Source organism: Lathyrus oleraceus, chromosome 1 (genome assembly GCF_024323335.1).
Source record: "Lathyrus oleraceus cultivar Zhongwan6 chromosome 1, CAAS_Psat_ZW6_1.0, whole genome shotgun sequence".
In the NCBI taxonomy this organism is placed as follows: Eukaryota; Viridiplantae; Streptophyta; class Magnoliopsida; order Fabales; family Fabaceae; genus Lathyrus; species Lathyrus oleraceus.
In genome coordinates this window covers 76,567,813-76,573,776 of record NC_066579.1, presented here as the reverse complement: position 1 = coordinate 76,573,776, position 5,964 = coordinate 76,567,813, and positions in this window count along the sequence as shown.

The window sequence follows — 5,964 nt, the reverse complement described above, 5'->3', positions numbered from 1 at the left end:
ATATCTATCTCAAGTTTGAAAGTAATGTGTGAAAAGGTTTAGGACACAATGGGGATGAATGGATGAAAATGGAATTTAAAACTTCTTAGAAGGTTCACTTCTTGAGATCACATGGAAGATGATTCAAGTGTGTCCTTTGGAATGGGCAATGAGCAATAACAAAATAAACAAACAAATGATACCGGATGCCACTCAATGGTCTTACTCCAATCTCACAAACAAAAAGCGGATACCGGATACCAATAGATGGATTTACACCAATCTCCTAAAACAGAAATGGATATCAGAGGCCACTCAATGGACTTATACTAATCTCCTCAACAAAGAAAATGAAAGAAAGTGGATATCGGATGCCAATCTATCTGGACTTATACCAATCTCCAACAAAGGGAGCAAACACTTGGATGTCAGATGCCAATTTATCTGGGCTTACTCTATCCTCCAACATATGATCATAGGAACACAAATGCCAAATTACACGGACTTACAATTGTATCCTCACATACAATCAAACAATGCAACATGTGATCACAGGAAAGCAAATGCCAACTTACAGGGACTTACAATTGCATCCTCTCATACAATCAAACAAAAGCAAATCATGAATGTCAGATGCCAATTTATCTGGGCTTACTCTAACCTCCACAGTATGGTCCTGGGAATACAAATGCCACATCACAGGGACTTATAATTGCATCCTCACATACAACAAACAAATGCATCAAGCAAAGATAAGATGAGTGGCCAATGAAATGGTCTTATACTCACTTCCATATCATAGAAACAATGGCCAAAGGAATGGTCTTACAATTGTTCTCAATGGGGCAAACAACAATGATATGATGTCACAAAAACAAATGAGATGATCATGCACTGATGAGCAATTAATGATGATAAATGCATAGAGCATACAAGCAAACACGTGCATATGAAATAATCAATCAATCAATGAGGTCATTCAGCACACACTATAACCAAACAACCAGGCTCACACAAAAGGGTTAGGCATTGAAGCCAACTGGAATAGGGTCAATGGTTCTCTTAACCTTGCCATTGAGGGGCTAAGGTGAAGTAGATGAAAGGATATGAGGGGTGTGCCTCATTGCTCTTATCCCTGGTCAAGGAGAGCATTGAATATCAGAAGGTGTGGGAGTTCAGAAAGTAGGAACTCTCTCCACATATTTAGACTCTATAGATCTTGGGTTTGAATCTCAATGCTACAACCATGTAATGGGAGCAAGGAGAAGACTCACAGAATAGTAGGAGATAAGTTGCATATCTCTTGGATTCTACCAATTGCCTTATTTGAAGGACTTTTCCTGCTTGGGACAAATGTAAACACACACAAGCATTGCCTCTTAAGGAGGACTTCAGACAGTTGCCTGGCCAAGTAACAGGCCAGGTTTTCCAGACTACATGAAGAAAAGGGATTATACCTCAATGCAAATTGCTATAAAGCAAAGCAAAGAAAGTTCTTAAAGAACTAAGCAACTAAGAGTACCTGAAATAGTCAAACAGAATCAGTATACAACTCAAAGTATAAATCAAAAGGAGATAAGATCAATAGTCAACACAATTGATTAAAAGGTGCAATGCACAAGACTCAAAGCTTGTGAACCAAGCAACCTACAAAAACAACAAATTAGTCATGATAAACAATCAAGCTTAATCAAATTTGTATGATCTCTTTGAAGCAATGTTGCTTAACCTGAAAACATGAACTCAAACATGAGCAACAGGACCACTAGGACAAGCCTAGGGTCAAAAGGGGATGAGAAAGTCAAAACAGCAAGTGATATCCAATCAAAATCAAGTTTAAACAATCAAGAAGCAAACTCAATTGGTTTCATGTCCATGTCATTCACCATCATGATTTCATAAACAAATTAGGTCAAGGCATGGCATATAGAAGCTCATAGGAGTCAACAACAAGACTTAACTCAAAACCAATCATAAAACAATTCCAAAAATCATCAAATAAATCATGAAAAAACATAATCCATAGCATGGTAAGCACACCAAATTTCAGCTCAATTGGATCATGGGAAGATGGTCAATGAAAATCAGAAAGGCAAGGCAAGTTCAAACATGCTCAAAGAAGTCAACCAAACATGCATCAACTTCAAAAAATCATAAATCAGTGACAACATATGAGAAATGAATGGGATCAAAACCATGGCAAAGCTTAAGATGTCTACTAATCACATGTCAAATTTCAAGTTCATTCAATTAAGTATGAGAATTTCACAAACAATATGAGAACATGTGTCACAAAAAGTCAACATATGACCAAATAGGGGAGAAAAATCTCAAACAATTAGGAAATGCCACAAATAATTCCAAGAAAAATCAAATGTAAAGTAGACATCCAAGAGTATGTTCATGCAAAAAATCAGACCAAATTGAGTTCATTAGGCAAGGTATAAAAAATCATGAAGTTGGACATCAATGGTGTGACACAAATTGTCACACCCTAATTCAAAAAATCACAACTCACAAACCAGCAAGGATAAATTCACAAACTTTATACCAAAATCACCATGAATGTGTCTAGTTTAAGCACAAAAAATTTGGAAGCCAATGGATAAAGCATCATCATTTCACAATTGATTTGGCAAAGTGTACATAAAATGATCACATGTCACAAACCCTAGCATAATTAAAAATCCATTCATCCAAAAATTCTGGAAAAATCATGATTAAAAACTAGAGACCAAGCAGAGCATTTAGCAAAAAATCTCATGAAATTTGGATCAAAAATGGTTGACTTATGATTTTTGGAAGGTGAGCACAAAAATGGAATAATTATTGAAGAAATAATTGAAATAAACATGGTTTAATGGTTTAATTGGGCACGGAGTGGCATTTCCGTAAATAATTGGAAACTTAAATGAAACGCAGTGCATTGGTTAGGGACGTGTTACATTGCGATACGGCATGGGCGATAAAACATTGGAAGGCATGCACCGAAAGAGCCAAACACGAGCAGGGCAAAAAATTCTGGGCATTTCAACTAGGGTTTATGGAATAGTACAACATTCATCTTCATCATCCAATCGAAAATTAATTTTGTGCCCAGAAATTCAAATTGAGCATACCATTATGACCAGCAAACCAAATACATCAAGAATATATCATTCATTTCCATCAAAACATGCTAACAAAGAAGCAAAGAGCAAAAACACATTTGGATGTGAAACTTCATGTCAACATATCTTCCAAAATACACCACTATTTTCAATGGTTCAAAGCTTAAAATGACCAGCCAAGTGAGATCTACATAATGCATAGCATGATTTAGAGAAATGAGAGACTCGAAAACTGACCAAAGTTGGAGAGCAGTTGAGCTACAGTGGTTGTTTGGCTATGATGTGATGGAACAGATGCACCTTCAAGCTTTAGATGATGAATGGTCGAAGGATTTCAGCTCAAGAAGGTTCAAAACAGCTCTAAACAACATCTGCCATGGAAATGTTCTTGAGTAGCAGCCGAGGATTCCTTGCTTACAGTGGAGAAATGGTGTTTGCTACAGCTCCAAAAATGATGGAATATGATGACAAAACCAAACCAAGCTCGAGTCCTTTGCAGTTTTCAGCAGAAAATTCCAAAATGAGGAAAAGAGGTTTTTGAGAGAAAAGAGTTTTTTCTGTTTTCAATTGTGGCTGCTAGGGTTGGTTTCAGCAGAAAATGCACTATATTTATGTTGTTTAAGGTTCTAAGCATGATTAGTTTAAGTTGTAATTGGAATTTTGTAAAATGAAGGTGTTTTGCTAATTTGATCATTTTCACTTAAGTGATATGTGCAAGGCTTACAGCTGCGAAATTGGGCCTCTAAGGGCCTCTAACATGTCAAAAATGCAATTTCTGAATGTTCTCAAGTGGTAGAATGTGTTGGAATGGCTTAACCTGGAAATTCATTTTTTCACCTCACTTGAAATTAATTCATGCTAGTTCAAAAATGCCATTTTGATTGGTGAAGTTTTGGTGAATGATGATGACATATTTGGAAAGAGGGCATCAAATGTGACTTGTAGCAAAAAACCCCACCCAATTTGGCCAAATGGTTTGAGAGATATGGCCTTTTGAAGTTCAAAAATTTGTGAGAATGATTTGATCATAACTTGCCAACCATACATGGGAATTGAGTGTTCTTGGACTTTTTGGAAATGGGAGAACAAGATCTTCAACTTTCATGTAGGGCAAAAATTCAGTTGAAGCTTGTATCATGATGTAAGTTTGGGATCAAGAAGTTTCCATTTTTGGCAAATTCCAATTACAGGTCAAGTTTCTATTTTTGGAAATTTCTTGTTTGACTTCAAATTCTTCCATGATGATGTTTCACATGTTATGTGAGGCTTATATGGACATGAATGAGAGCTCCCAGACCAATTCCCACCATCAAATCACTAATTAAATGTACAGTTGACCAAAGGTTGACTTTCTAGGGTTTTGCTTGACTGAACCGCCTTCTGATGAATTCCAAACCCTAATTCCTTGAGATCTTGATTCCAAATGATAACACAACATATATGAACTCTTGATGAATGATCATGGTGCCCAAATTCTTCAAGAATGGCCACCATCCACTGTTAAATGGCTGATTTGACTGTTTGACTGATGATTGCTTCATCTGCAAGTAACATGGTTAGATGACAATATTTTTGTACTCTTTGGTTAGTAAACATATGAAAAGCAAAGATATACAAATGCAAAACATGCTTGGTGATCAAGAACCAAACTCACAAGGTAACCCACTCACTAGGAGGGAAGCTAGGGCATGCAATGATCCTTGAGGCCATGATATGATATGGTATGGGCCATGAGGGATCTTAGGGCCAAAATTGGGGTCTTACACCCCAGAACAGTAGCCAATGCCAGCCCGGGATCTATTATCTTCAAGCTCAATCACCTTCCCTAATCCAGCAACTGCACCACATTCAATGGCCAGCTTCGCATCACGGTAGGAAGTGAATGAAGGAGACTTCTTCTCGATTGGTTCATCAATAGATAAAGCTTGGAATGGCGTTCCAACTTCATCCTCAGCGTCAATGTACGAGAAAGAAGACAGATGGCTAACCAGGAGAGCCTTTTCTCCCCCTACTACAACCAGTTTCTTATTTTTGACAAATTTCAGCTTCTGGTGTAGGGTGGATGTCACGGTGCCAGCCTCGTGAATCCATGGTCTGCCTAAGAGACAGCTATAAGATGGGTGGATATCCATTACCTGAAAAGTAACCTGGAAATCACTTGTTCCTATTTTGATTGGGAGATCCACTTCCCCAATCACGGTCTTACGCGACCCATCAAATGCTTTCACAACAACCCCACTCTGCCTCATAGGAGGACCTTGATATGACAATCTGGAGAGTGTGGTCTTTGGCAATATATTAAGAGAAGATCCAGTGTCCACCAGCACATTGGACATTGCATCTGATTTGCAATTCATGGAGATATGTAAGGCCATGTTGTGGTCTCGTCCCTCCTCAGGGAGACCCGCGTCACAAAAGCTCAAAGTGTTGCAAGCGGTAATGTTTGCAACAATACTATCAAATTGCTCAATGGTGACGTCGTGATCAACATACGCCAGATCCAAGACTTTCTGCAGAGCCTCCCTATGGGGTTCTGAATTCAGCAGCAGAGATAGAATGGAAATCTTGGATGGCGTTTGTAGAAGCTGGTCTACAACGTTGTACTCACTCTTTCTGATGAGCCTCAGCATCTCATCAGATTCTTCATCTACAATGCCACTCGGGCCAACTGAAGAAATGGGAGTTTTTTGTACAGAGGAGAATGGTTTGGCAACATCACGTGCCTGACTCTGAACATTCACAGCGGTCCCAACCGGACGCTCAACCGTATCAGAAGCAACAGCCTTAGGAGGCGCAGAAAACACACGACCACTTCGGGTCAACCCACTTACATCAGCGGCGTTGGTCACAGAAGTTGAAGGCAAAGGCACTTCTA